The 11,619-nt window shown below is 60.1% G+C and overlaps 2 non-coding genes and 1 pseudogene across 2 annotated transcripts in view; all 3 read right to left on the bottom strand.

The window, feature by feature from the left end:
* LOC145273144 (large subunit ribosomal RNA) overlaps positions 1-2,787 on the bottom strand; it is a 5,721-nt gene extending 2,934 nt beyond the window's left edge. The window contains exon 1 of the ribosomal RNA XR_013866176.1: positions 1-2,787. This exon is cut by the window's left edge and continues 2,934 nt beyond it. This is a non-coding gene — a ribosomal RNA (large subunit ribosomal RNA).
* Positions 2,788-3,382: 595 nt separating this feature from the next.
* Positions 3,383-3,540, bottom strand: LOC145273348 (5.8S ribosomal RNA). The gene has a single exon (XR_013866341.1). It is a non-coding gene; the product is annotated as a 5.8S ribosomal RNA (ribosomal RNA).
* A 395-nt stretch (positions 3,541-3,935) lies between these two features.
* Positions 3,936-6,305, bottom strand: LOC145273529 (small subunit ribosomal RNA; annotated as a pseudogene).
* Positions 6,306-11,619: the final 5,314 nt, after the last annotated feature.

Raw genomic sequence — 11,619 nt, forward strand, 5'->3', positions numbered from 1 at the left:
TTCATAACGGATCCGGCGCCTTTCGGGAAGACTTTCGCCCGCGTCTTAGGACCGACTGACCCGTGCTCGACCGCCGTTGGCACGGAACCCTTCTCCACTTCGGTCTTCGAAGGTCTCGTTCGAATATTTGCTACTACCACCGAGATCTGCACCCGCGGTCGGCTCCACCCGGGCTCGCGCCCTAGGCTTCCGTGCTCGCCGCGGCGCCCTCCTACTCGTCGCGGCATCGTTTCGGCGCGAAAGTTCATCGCTCCTCGCCGCGACGGTCCGGCATCGGTCCGTCGCTCCAGCGCCATCCATTTTCGGGGCCGGTCGATTCGGCAGGTGAGTTGTTACACACTCCTTAGCGGATTCCGACTTCCGTGGCCACCGTCCTGCTGTCTATATCGACCGACACCCTTTCGGGGATCTCATGGGCGTCGCGTTAGGCACCTTAGCCGGACGTTTGGTTCATCCCACAGCGCCAGTTCTGCTTACCAAAAGTGGCCCACTTGGCACTCGCATTCGAGGTGACCAACCGCCCAGCGAAGCGTGCTGGCGGCGGCGGCCGGATGGGTCGGCTCCGTCGTTCGGGAGAGTCGGCCCGTTCCACCCGTTCCGAGTTCGAGAGTAGGTCGAGGCCGTGAACGGCCCCGGGGCCTCCAATCGTTCGCTTTACCGGATGGAATTGCGACGATCGAGCGCCAGCTATCCTGAGGGAAACTTCGGAGGGAACCAGCTACTAGACGGCTCGATTGGTCTTTCGCCCCTACACCCGGTTCCGACGATCGATTTGCACGTCAGAGGCGCTTCGGACTTCCACCAGAGTTTCCTCTGGCTTCATCCCGACCGGGCGTGGATCGCCATCTTTCGGGTCCCTGGTCGCTCGCTACGCCAGAGTCGGCCGAGTCGTACTCGGAAAAAGGGGAAACCGACCCGGGGGTGATGCGCCCGCGCGCAGCGCCTAAACTCGACGACAAAATAGGACTAGTTCAAGCCGCGGGATCTCACCGATGGGCGGAAGGAGGATATGGAAGCTGGCGCCCGGCAATTCCCCTTTTTGGAAGATGCGCCGGTCCCCTCTCGGGGAGGAGGGAAAAACAACCGCACGTCAGCCACGAGCCTTCCCTCTCCTATCTCTCTCGGGAAGAGAGAAAAAAGGAAAAGTTGCGGGCACCGCAGCAGCGACGGCGGAAGGCCGAAAACGCCGCGCCGGCGGGATCGGGCACGGCTCGGAGGCGGGTGAGGCGAGGAGAAGACGACGGCACGAGACCGACGACACCCCCCGACGACCCCCGGACGACTTTGCCACGACACCTCTCCCGATCGACGCCCTCCTACACGCTCTCTCGCTTTCGCTTCGCCTTCGGGGTTAGTCAGAGGTGGCCCCTACGACTCGCGAACGGCCAGGACTCCTCGGTCCGTGTTTCAAGACGGGTCGGGTGGGTTGCCGATGCACGTCGCTGACCCGGGGTGGCGGGCGGCTCGAGTAAAAAAGCGTCGCCGAGCGACCTCTCCGGAAACGGAAACGGGCGCGGGCGGGGTTGCCCCCGACAAGAACCCGAAACGTCGGCGAGGTGCGTGACGGCGAGGCCGCGCCAGTCCTATCCCGCCTCTCATCGCGCACGCGCCCGAGACGGTGGGGCGCCTAAGGAGCGACACACAGAGTGCGTCGCCCGCACGCGACTTCCGGCGGGATCAAAACGGACCGGCTCGCCACGTGTAACGGATCGTGTCAGATTTCCTCCGTTCCCGGCAGAAAGGGGCAGTTACGTTCGCGGGCCCGACGGCCGGTGGCCCCCGACTTCACAAGGTGGGAAGACGGGGGTTTTCAGGGTGATGAAACGCCTGCCGCCTACGGAAAAAAACCCGCGTGTTCGACCTGCACGCCGGGAACGGGTCGCGACGACGGACCGGAGGGGAAGTGCGTCCGGTGCCGGCCGCGCGGAGGTCGCGCCGAAGCGCCCGCGCCATGATTACGCCGAGCGATGAGAAGGGGACGGGTGCAGCGGAGTCGCGCGCGGAGGGAGCAGGAGGAAAGAAGAAGCGGCGGCGACGGATGCGGCGGGTTAGGGCCCGGCGGCAGCAGCGATCGAGAGGACGAGTCCCCTCCGTCGCAGCCAACCGACGCAGCCACCTACCGACGCCGCGGTCGTCACCACGTTTCCCTTCCCGCTATCCACGCGGCCCGTCTCCTTCGTCGGCGACGCGGGCACAAAAGCTGGCCCGCGGAGAACGAGTTCCCCGCGGACACGACGAACGACGACCTGTGCCGCGACGGCCTCTCTTTCAAGAACACACATCGAGTTTGGGCTCGAGCCTAGGCAGCACCGGACTGAGTCCCCCCGCGATCGCGGTGAGCGGTCCCACCCGTTTACCCCTGGGCGGTTTCACGTTCTCTTGAACTCTCTCTCCAAAGTTCTTTTCAACTTTCCCTCACGGTACTTGTCGACTATCGGACTCGTCCCGGTATTTAGCCTTGGATGGAGCTTACCACCCGATTTGGGCTGCGTTCCCAAGCAACCCGACTCTCGGATCGAAGGCCGTCGCTCGCCGTCCGCACCGAATGGGCCTGGCACCCGCCGCGGGCGGCCCCGATCGAGGGAACTCCGAACTATGCGAGACGAAAACGAACGGCTGCCTTCGACCCATGCGCCACACGTCCCGAAGCCTTTAACTTGCGACGGGATTCGGCGTTGGGCTTCTCCCGGTTCACTCGCCGTTACTAAGGGAATCCCGGTTGGTTTCTTTTCCTCCGCTTAGCGATATGCTTAAGTTCAGCGGGTCGTCTCGTCCGAGCCGAGGGCGGCGGTTTTTAGTAGAGTGTGGTGTTTGGAGGAGAGGAATCTCGATCGGTACCCTCCGTGTGACGACGGCTGGCCGATATAGCGCCCGTCCGACCGAAAATGAAGAAGCCAACAATTAAAAAAAAAGCGTGGGTCCTCCCCATCCGACGTTGCCTACGACGCGGCCACCTTTTTACGGTGCGACGGCCGTGCTCGTCGCGCTGCTCGAGGCGTCGCTGAGAGACACCTTCATGAGGCAGAGAGCGAGACGAGCAGGCGGCGCTTACGTCGGCAGTCGGTTAGGTCGGTGCTTTTTTTTTTGTTTTGTTCTCCCTTCGGCTGCTTTCGGACAGACTCCTCCTGCTCCTCCTCCACAGTGTTTCTTCACGCGGTCGAAAAGGGAAAAGACTCCGCGGTCTGCCAGCGGGAGACGAAGGAGGAGGCCGGAGAGGGTTTTAAAAAAAAAAAAGACATTGAAAGGAGTCAATTCTTTTTTTATTTTTCTTCCCCCTCGTCACTCGCTCCTGCGACGTCCCGGTTACCACCGTGCCGAGGACCGGGCGGGCACGGGGACGGCAAGATGTCGTTTCGTTAACGGAGAAAGACATGTAACGTTCCGCCTCTCGACCGGACGTGGCCCCGAGACAAGGGATCTCGGGGCCGCAATGTGCGTTCGAGGTGTCGATGTTCACTGAGTCCTGCAATTCGCATCAGTTCTCGCGGCTGGCCGCGCTCTTCATCGACGGACGAGCCGAGTGATCCCCCGTCCAGGGTTCAGCACTTGGGTTTTTTATATTAGTTTTTGTTTATATAGATTTAGTAGTGTGCGAGGAGGTCTGTGCGAGGAGGCGTGACGGCATTGCAATGTCGCGAGTAGTTTGTTTTTAGCTAGCGGCGGTGGCACAGCGGCTGCAAAAAAAACAAAAAACGATAAAGCGGCGACAAGGCAAAGAAGAAGCGGCCATCACTTGCGGTGGGCGAAAAAACAAACAGGTGGTAAGACGCGGAAGCAAGCAAGAAGAGCTGGGGCTTTAAAAACCTCCGCGTCACCACAAATCTATCTCTCGCTCCGCCTTTTATAGGTTTGTTTGCGCGCATTCGAGGCGTTGACGCCGACAGACAGAGGAGGTAGGCCGGAAAACAACAAACCAGTCTCGAACGGGAAAACGGTAATGATCCTTCCGCAGGTTCACCTACGGAAACCTTGTTACGACTTTTACTTCCTCTAAACGATCGGGTTCGGTCGTCTTCTCCAGGCATCGAACGCCGAGGCGTAGATGCACGAGTGTCGTGACGGACACGTCGCGCACTGCCCGGCGGCGTCGTCGGCCAGATCCGAGGACCTCACCGGACCGTTCGATCGGTAGTAGCGACGGGCGGTGTGTACAAAGGGCAGGGACGTGATCGACGCGGGCTGTTGACCCGCGCCTACCGGGAATTCCTCGTTCACGGGGTTGGTTACAGGCCCCGATCCCTATCACGGGAGGTGGTTCAGAGGTTTCCCAACCCTCTCGGGCCGGGGCGAAGTCCCCGCTGATACCTCCAGTGTAGCGCGCGTGCGGCCCCGGACATCTAAGGGCATCACAGACCTGTTATCGCTCCGCCTCGTGTGGCTTTCTGCCACCCGTCCCTCTAAGAAGTGCGTGAGAAAACCGACCCGGACCCGAGCGCCACGGAGGACGCCGAGCCCGCCGTAAAAATCACTGACATCGGCGCACTAGTTAGCAGGCCGGAGTCTCGTTCGTTATCGGAATCAACCAGACGGATCGCTCCACCAACTAAGAACGGCCATGCACCACCACCCACCGAATCGAGAAAGAGCTATCGATCTGTCAATCCTACCGGTGTCCGGACCGGGTGAGTTTTCCCGTGTTGAGTCAAATTAAGCCGCAGGCTCCACTCCTGGTGGTGCCCTTCCGTCAATTCCTTTAAGTTTCAGCTTTGCAACCATACTCCCCCCGGAACCGAACTCTGGTTTCCCGCAGGCTACCCGCCGGGTCATGGAAGCGAACGCCGGCGGATCGCCGGTCGGCATCGTTTACGGTCGGAACTACGACGGTATCTGATCGTCTTCGAACCTCCGACTTTCGCTCTTGATCGAGGAAAACGTGCTTGCCACACGCCATCGCTGCAGTTCGTCTTGCGACGATCCAAGAATTTCACCTCTAACGTCGCAATACGAGTGGCCCCGACCGCTCCCTTCGATCATTGCCTCGCCGTAGACGGAGACCGACAGACGTAGACGAGGCCCTCTTCCATCATTCCATGCTTATCGTATGCAAGCTTGAACAGCCCGCTCTGAGCACTCTAATTTTTTCAAAGTGAACGTACCGGCCGCCGCGGACACTCGGTTAAGAGCACCCTTGGAGGAGAAACCGCCGACCGCAACACGCGCGCAGACAAGACACGAAGCAGGGACTCGGAGCGGACCGGGGGGTTCAAAAAAAAAGAGGAACGCGCGGAAAGGGAGAGGGAGAGAAGCGCGGGGGTCAGAGTGCGGGGATGCGAATGAACACACCCAAACACACACACGTAGCACCCCCCCGTTAGACTACTCCCGGAACCGAACCGACGACCACTTGTTTTTTTTTTCCCGGATCCCGATCACGACCTCCTCGTCCACCTCCCGGCAGGACCGCGTGGCGGGTATGCTAGCGGTTGACACCGGCGGAAAGGGCCGGGAATGCGAACGGACGACCAAAGTCAACGACGGACGATGGCGCCGCCGCCCCGGGGCCGCTTGCGCGACCACGAACCCGAGTTCGGACTACGAGCTTTTTAACCGCAACAACTTTAATATACGCTACCGGAGCTGGAATTACCGCGGCTGCTGGCACCAGACTTGCCCCTCCGGTTGGTCCTCGTTAACGGATTTGAAGTGTACTCATTCGATCGCGGGGCCTCGACAGAGTCCCGCGTCGTTATTTTTCGTCACTACCTCCCCGTGCCGGGAGTGGGTAATTTGCGCGCCTGCTGCCTTCCTTGGATGTGGTAGCCGTTTCGCATGCTCCCTCTCCGGAATCGAACCCCGATTCCCCGTTACCCGTAGTAACCACGGTAGGCACTTAACCGACCGTCGACAGTTGATAGGGCGGACCCTCGAGAGACCCGTCGCCGGGCGTGAAAGCTCGTGCGATCGACCAGTGAGTTATCCAGAGTCACCAAAGCGGAGCGCGCCGCCCTATGAGCCCCGCCACCGAACGGACCCGCGAGCGGGAACGCCGACGACGGGAGGACGGAATGACGCGCATCGGTCTCAGTCTAATATGTAGCGCCGCGACCCGGAACGGCCGACGCGGGTGCCAGCGCGCGAGGCGTGGCGACGACGGCGCGCCGACCGATCGCGGCCTGTGTCACATGTATTAGCTCTAGAATTGCCACAGTTATCCATCGCCTCCGAGGAGGAATACGGTCCCGAGGATTAGGTCCGGTTCCTGAGCCATTCGCGGTTTCGCCCGTTCTAATGCGTGGCGTGAACTTACACTTGCATGGCTTAAGCTTTGAGACAAGCATATGACTACTGGCAGGATCAACCAGGTATCGTTGGAATTTGGGACTTTGTTTCGACAGAACGACAGACCGACCGACCGACCGACCGACATAAGACAGACAACTACAACGACGGGCACGTGTTTATTTGTTTTTCGAGGAGGTTCGCCGTCAGTAGAAGCGCGCTGCCCGCGCTGATGGCCTCTTTTTTGTTTCTCCCCTGACTTGGACCGAGACCGAGACTCAAAGAACGAAAGCGACCAACGTCGACAACAACAACGACAACGGCACCCTTGACAGCGATACATACGACAAACGACAAGCAGCACGACGGCAGTGCACACGGACATCGAGGGTCAAGGTGCAGACTGAACTCGCCGAGGTCGTCGTCATCGTGGTCGCCATCGATTCCGTCTCGTCGTCGTCGTCGTCAACGTCCACGTCACAGCCGGCCGAGAAGAGAGAACAGACGACAGCGTCGACAACAACAACATCGACAACGGCACCCTTGACAGCGATACATACGACAAACGACAAACAGCACGACGGCAGTGCACACGGACATCGGAGGTCAAGGTGCAGACTGGAATCGTCGAGGTCGTCGTCATCGTGGTCGCCATCGATGCCGTCTCGTCGTCGTCGTCGTCGTCTTCGTCGTCGTCGTCGTCATCAACGTACCAACCGACCGAGACGAGAGAGCAAGCAACAACGTCGACAACAACAACGACAACGGCACCCTTGACAGCGATACATACGACAAACGACAAACAGCACGACGGCAGTGCACACGGACATCGGAGGTCAAGGTGCAGACTGAACTCGTCGAGGTCGTCGTCATCGTGGTCGCCATCGATGCCGTCTCGTCGTCGTCGTCGTCTCCGTCGTCGTCGTCGTCGTCGCCAACGTCAACGTCAACATCACAGCCGTCATCGGGGAGGAGCTGGACCAGGGCAGCGGCGGCGTAAATTTTCCCGTCACCTTCGTCGTCGCCTTCGTCGACCGACCGACCGACCGGCGTCGTGTTCGTGCTCGGAAAACCGAGGAGAGACAACGTGCACATGGCGCGTTCTCGCAAGCGGCTCCTCGGTCCGATTTTTTTGGGCGGCTTTTTCGAGCTTTTTTTTTTTCTCACCCTTTCGTCCGTGCGACGGCGAACGTTAGGGGAAAAAAAAAAAAAAAAAAAACGACAACAACGCGGCGGACCGGGCGAACAACATCGTCGACACACACGACATTGACGACCGGTCCCCCTTTTCACAATCGCATCGAGATAAAAACGAACGAGTCCGATTCGAGCACCGAGTCGCGAGCGGGAGGACTGTCGGTGCAAGTATCGATCACTGACGTGAGCGCTTCGCCGGACAGAGGATGGCTCATCCGGCAGCCGTGCAAATCGACGGTATGGGAAGAACGAACAAGAAGAGCAACGACTTGATCGGCGGCTTGGGAACTGCGGACGGTGAAAACGGGTTAATCGACTGCGACCACGACTGCTCGATCGATCTTCTTTGGCGCTAACAAAGGTGGAGGTGGCGCAAGAAGGGACTAGCGCTATCACCGTCCACGTATCAGAAGATGCGGCGGCAGACGTCGACGCTTATGCGTTGTCGGACGAGAAGTCGCTGCAGCACGTGTACCGCGAGCGGGACGTCCAAGGTTTTGCCAGACGGAAAGAAATCGGGTGTCAGCGAACGTTCACACGGCTGTGAGATCGGACGCTGACAGGAGTAGGAGGCGGCAGGCAGGCGGCGGTTACGGCGGCGGCGCCTGCTGCTGCTCATCCTCCTGTTTGCTGCGGCGACTTCCAGGACGGGAGAGCATCGAACAACGTACGTATGGTTACAAGGGGATCAGGATCTACATAGTGCATCCCCCGCGGCTATTTTTGTTTGTTTGTTCGCTCGTTCGTTAATTCGTTCGTTCGTTCGTTCGTTCGTTACAATGTACGTTTTTCCGTTCGACGGCGGCAGAGAGCGGCGGCGTTTCTCCCTAATCCGGAGGATTTATCGGTCGCACAGCGATGGGTCGTTCGGCCGATCATCGAAAGATTCGCAGGTAGTGGTTGAATGGCAGAACGGCAGCAACAACAGCGGCGGCTGAGAGCGGCGAACGCTGAGGCGGAAGCAGAAGCTGCAGCAAACGTATCGGCTAAACATGGTGGACATAGATATGGCTGACGACGCGGGTACCACGACGACTATGGAACCAGGAAAAGGAGCCGTTAGTTGTTCCAACATATCGTTCGACACGTCGAGCAGCCCTAGGTCCACGGAGAAGCACACACACGTACCACGTATTATAACCTAACGACGATGAGCGGGCGCACGGTTGGCAGGAACGAAGGCGGCGGATCAAAACAAGTTGGAGCGCGGGGCGACAGCGATAACGGTGACAGCCCTAGGCGGCGGAGATGCCACTTTCTGACGCCTTTGCGACAAGCCCGTAGAGACGTTCCGGACCACCACGAGGCAAAGAGTCGCTGCTCCGACGAACCGACACACCAAAGTGTGCTTCCTACCGAACATGTTTTATAAAACTTTCAAACTGGAAAACCCCAGAAATGGTGTTGGTATTTGTCCAGACCCACCTCCGACACCTGAAAATGGTGGTCAAAAAAAACGTCGATTATACGAAGCGACATTTCTGGTCGGCGATTTTCCAGTTTTACGCCTACTGCCACATGGGGATGTCGGTAGGCGTCGCAAAGTGCCTTCTCGTAGGCTAGGCACACCAGGACTTTGTCATTTTTTTCCCCCTCGACATTCCTGGTCCGGTCTATTCCGATTTTACACCTACCGCCATGTGGGGGTGGCAGTAGGCGTCGAAAAGTGCCTTCTCGACCGCTAGCGACACCACTACTTTATCGAGCTCTGGAGGCCCGCACACCGACCCGGGGGCCGCGGAGTCGACCCCGGGGGCCTCCGCCTCTCGCCGCCGCTCACTTGGACGCCTTCCGCAACCTGTGGTCCCGCTCGGGGCCGCCGGGAGCCTCGCCGACCTGACCGGTGTCGGTAGGCGTCTGGAAGCGCCCGGCCGACCTGGACGAGGTCCCCCTGGCCCCCGGGGGGACACCCCTTAGTTGGATGGGGGTGCTGTCCCGGGCACACATGCAACCCGCGGCCGCCTACCGACAGCCCCCGTCGCTCGATCGCTACTCCTTTCCAACATATGTCGGAGAAGCCGGGCGGTTGTGAAACCCCAGAAATGGTGTTGGTATTCGTCCAGACCCACCTCCGACACCTGAAAATGGTGGTCAAAAAAAACGTCGATTATACGAAGCGACATTTCTGGTCGGCGATTTTCCAGTTTTGCGCCTACCGCCATGTGGGGGTGGCAGTAGGCGTCGAAAAGTGCCTTCTCGACCGCTAGCGACACCACTACTTTATCGAGCTCTGGAGGCCCGCACACCGACCCGGGGGCCGCGGAGTCGACCCCGGGGGCCTCCGCCTCTCGCCGCCGCTCACTTGGACGCCTTCCGCAACCTGTGGTCCCGCTCGGGGCCGCCGGGAGCCTCGCCGACCTGACCGGTGTCGGTAGGCGTCTGGAAGCGCCCGGCCGACCTGGACGAGGTCCCCCTGGCCCCCGGGGGACACCCCTTAGTTGGATGGGGGTGCTGTCCCGGGCACACATGCAACCCGCGGCCGCCTACCGACAGCCCCCGTCGCTCGATCGCTACTCCTTTCCAACATATGTCGGAGAAGCCGGGCGGTTGTGAAACCCCAGAAATGGTGTTGGTATTCGTCCAGACCCACCTCCGACACCTGAAAATGGTGGTCAAAAAAAACGTCGATTATACGAAGCGACATTTCTGGTCGGCGATTTTCCAGTTTTGCGCCTACCGCCATGTGGGGGTGGCAGTAGGCGTCGAAAAGTGCCTTCTCGACCGCTAGCGACACCACTACTTTATCGAGCTCTGGAGGCCCGCACACCGACCCGGGGGCCGCGGAGTCGACCCCGGGGGCCTCCGCCTCTCGCCGCCGCTCACTTGGACGCCTTCCGCAACCTGTGGTCCCGCTCGGGGCCGCCGGGAGCCTCGCCGACCTGACCGGTGTCGGTAGGCGTCTGGAAGCGCCCGGCCGACCTGGACGAGGTCCCCCTGGCCCCCGGGGGACACCCCTTAGTTGGATGGGGGTGCTGTCCCGGGCACACATGCAACCCGCGGCCGCCTACCGACAGCCCCCGTCGCTCGATCGCTACTCCTTTCCAACATATGTCGGAGAAGCCGGGCGGTTGTGAAACCCCAGAAATGGTGTTGGTATTCGTCCAGACCCACCTCCGACACCTGAAAATGGTGGTCAAAAAAAACGTCGATTATACGAAGCGACATTTCTGGTCGGCGATTTTCCAGTTTTGCGCCTACCGCCATGTGGGGGTGGCAGTAGGCGTCGAAAAGTGCCTTCTCGACCGCTAGCGACACCACTACTTTATCGAGCTCTGGAGGCCCGCACACCGACCCGGGGGCCGCGGAGTCGACCCCGGGGGCCTCCGCCTCTCGCCGCCGCTCACTTGGACGCCTTCCGCAACCTGTGGTCCCGCTCGGGGCCGCCGGGAGCCTCGCCGACCTGACCGGTGTCGGTAGGCGTCTGGAAGCGCCCGGCCGACCTGGACGAGGTCCCCCTGGCCCCCGGGGGACACCCCTTAGTTGGATGGGGGTGCTGTCCCGGGCACACATGCAACCCGCGGCCGCCTACCGACAGCCCCCGTCGCTCGATCGCTACTCCTTTCCAACATATGTCGGAGAAGCCGGGCGGTTGTGAAACCCCAGAAATGGTGTTGGTATTCGTCCAGACCCACCTCCGACACCTGAAAATGGTGGTCAAAAAAAACGTCGATTATACGAAGCGACATTTCTGGTCGGCGATTTTCCAGTTTTGCGCCTACCGCCATGTGGGGGTGGCAGTAGGCGTCGAAAAGTGCCTTCTCGACCGCTAGCGACACCACTACTTTATCGAGCTCTGGAGGCCCGCACACCGACCCGGGGGCCGCGGAGTCGACCCCGGGGGCCTCCGCCTCTCGCCGCCGCTCACTTGGACGCCTTCCGCAACCTGTGGTCCCGCTCGGGGCCGCCGGGAGCCTCGCCGACCTGACCGGTGTCGGTAGGCGTCAGTCAAACTTGCTTAAGAGGCAAAGCCTCCTCACACCTTAAGAGAGTCACAGTTAGTCCCGCCGTTTACCCGTGGTCGTCGTCGTCGTCGTCGTCGTCGTCGTCGGGGGTGCCGGTCGGTGTGTTTCGGCGTGTTTCTTTCTTACTTTAGCTCGCTCCTATAAGCTAACTCAGCAGCCCTGCTAAAATCAATTTATCATTATTTTCAATCTATCGAAAATCTTAATTTATTATTATTTTCCAACTATCGAAAATCTTAAT

This window comes from Euprymna scolopes, unplaced genomic scaffold (genome assembly GCF_053919585.1).
Source record: "Euprymna scolopes isolate OS-2025 unplaced genomic scaffold, ASM5391958v1 sca1, whole genome shotgun sequence".
NCBI lineage: Eukaryota > Metazoa > Mollusca > Cephalopoda > Sepiida > Sepiolidae > Euprymna > Euprymna scolopes.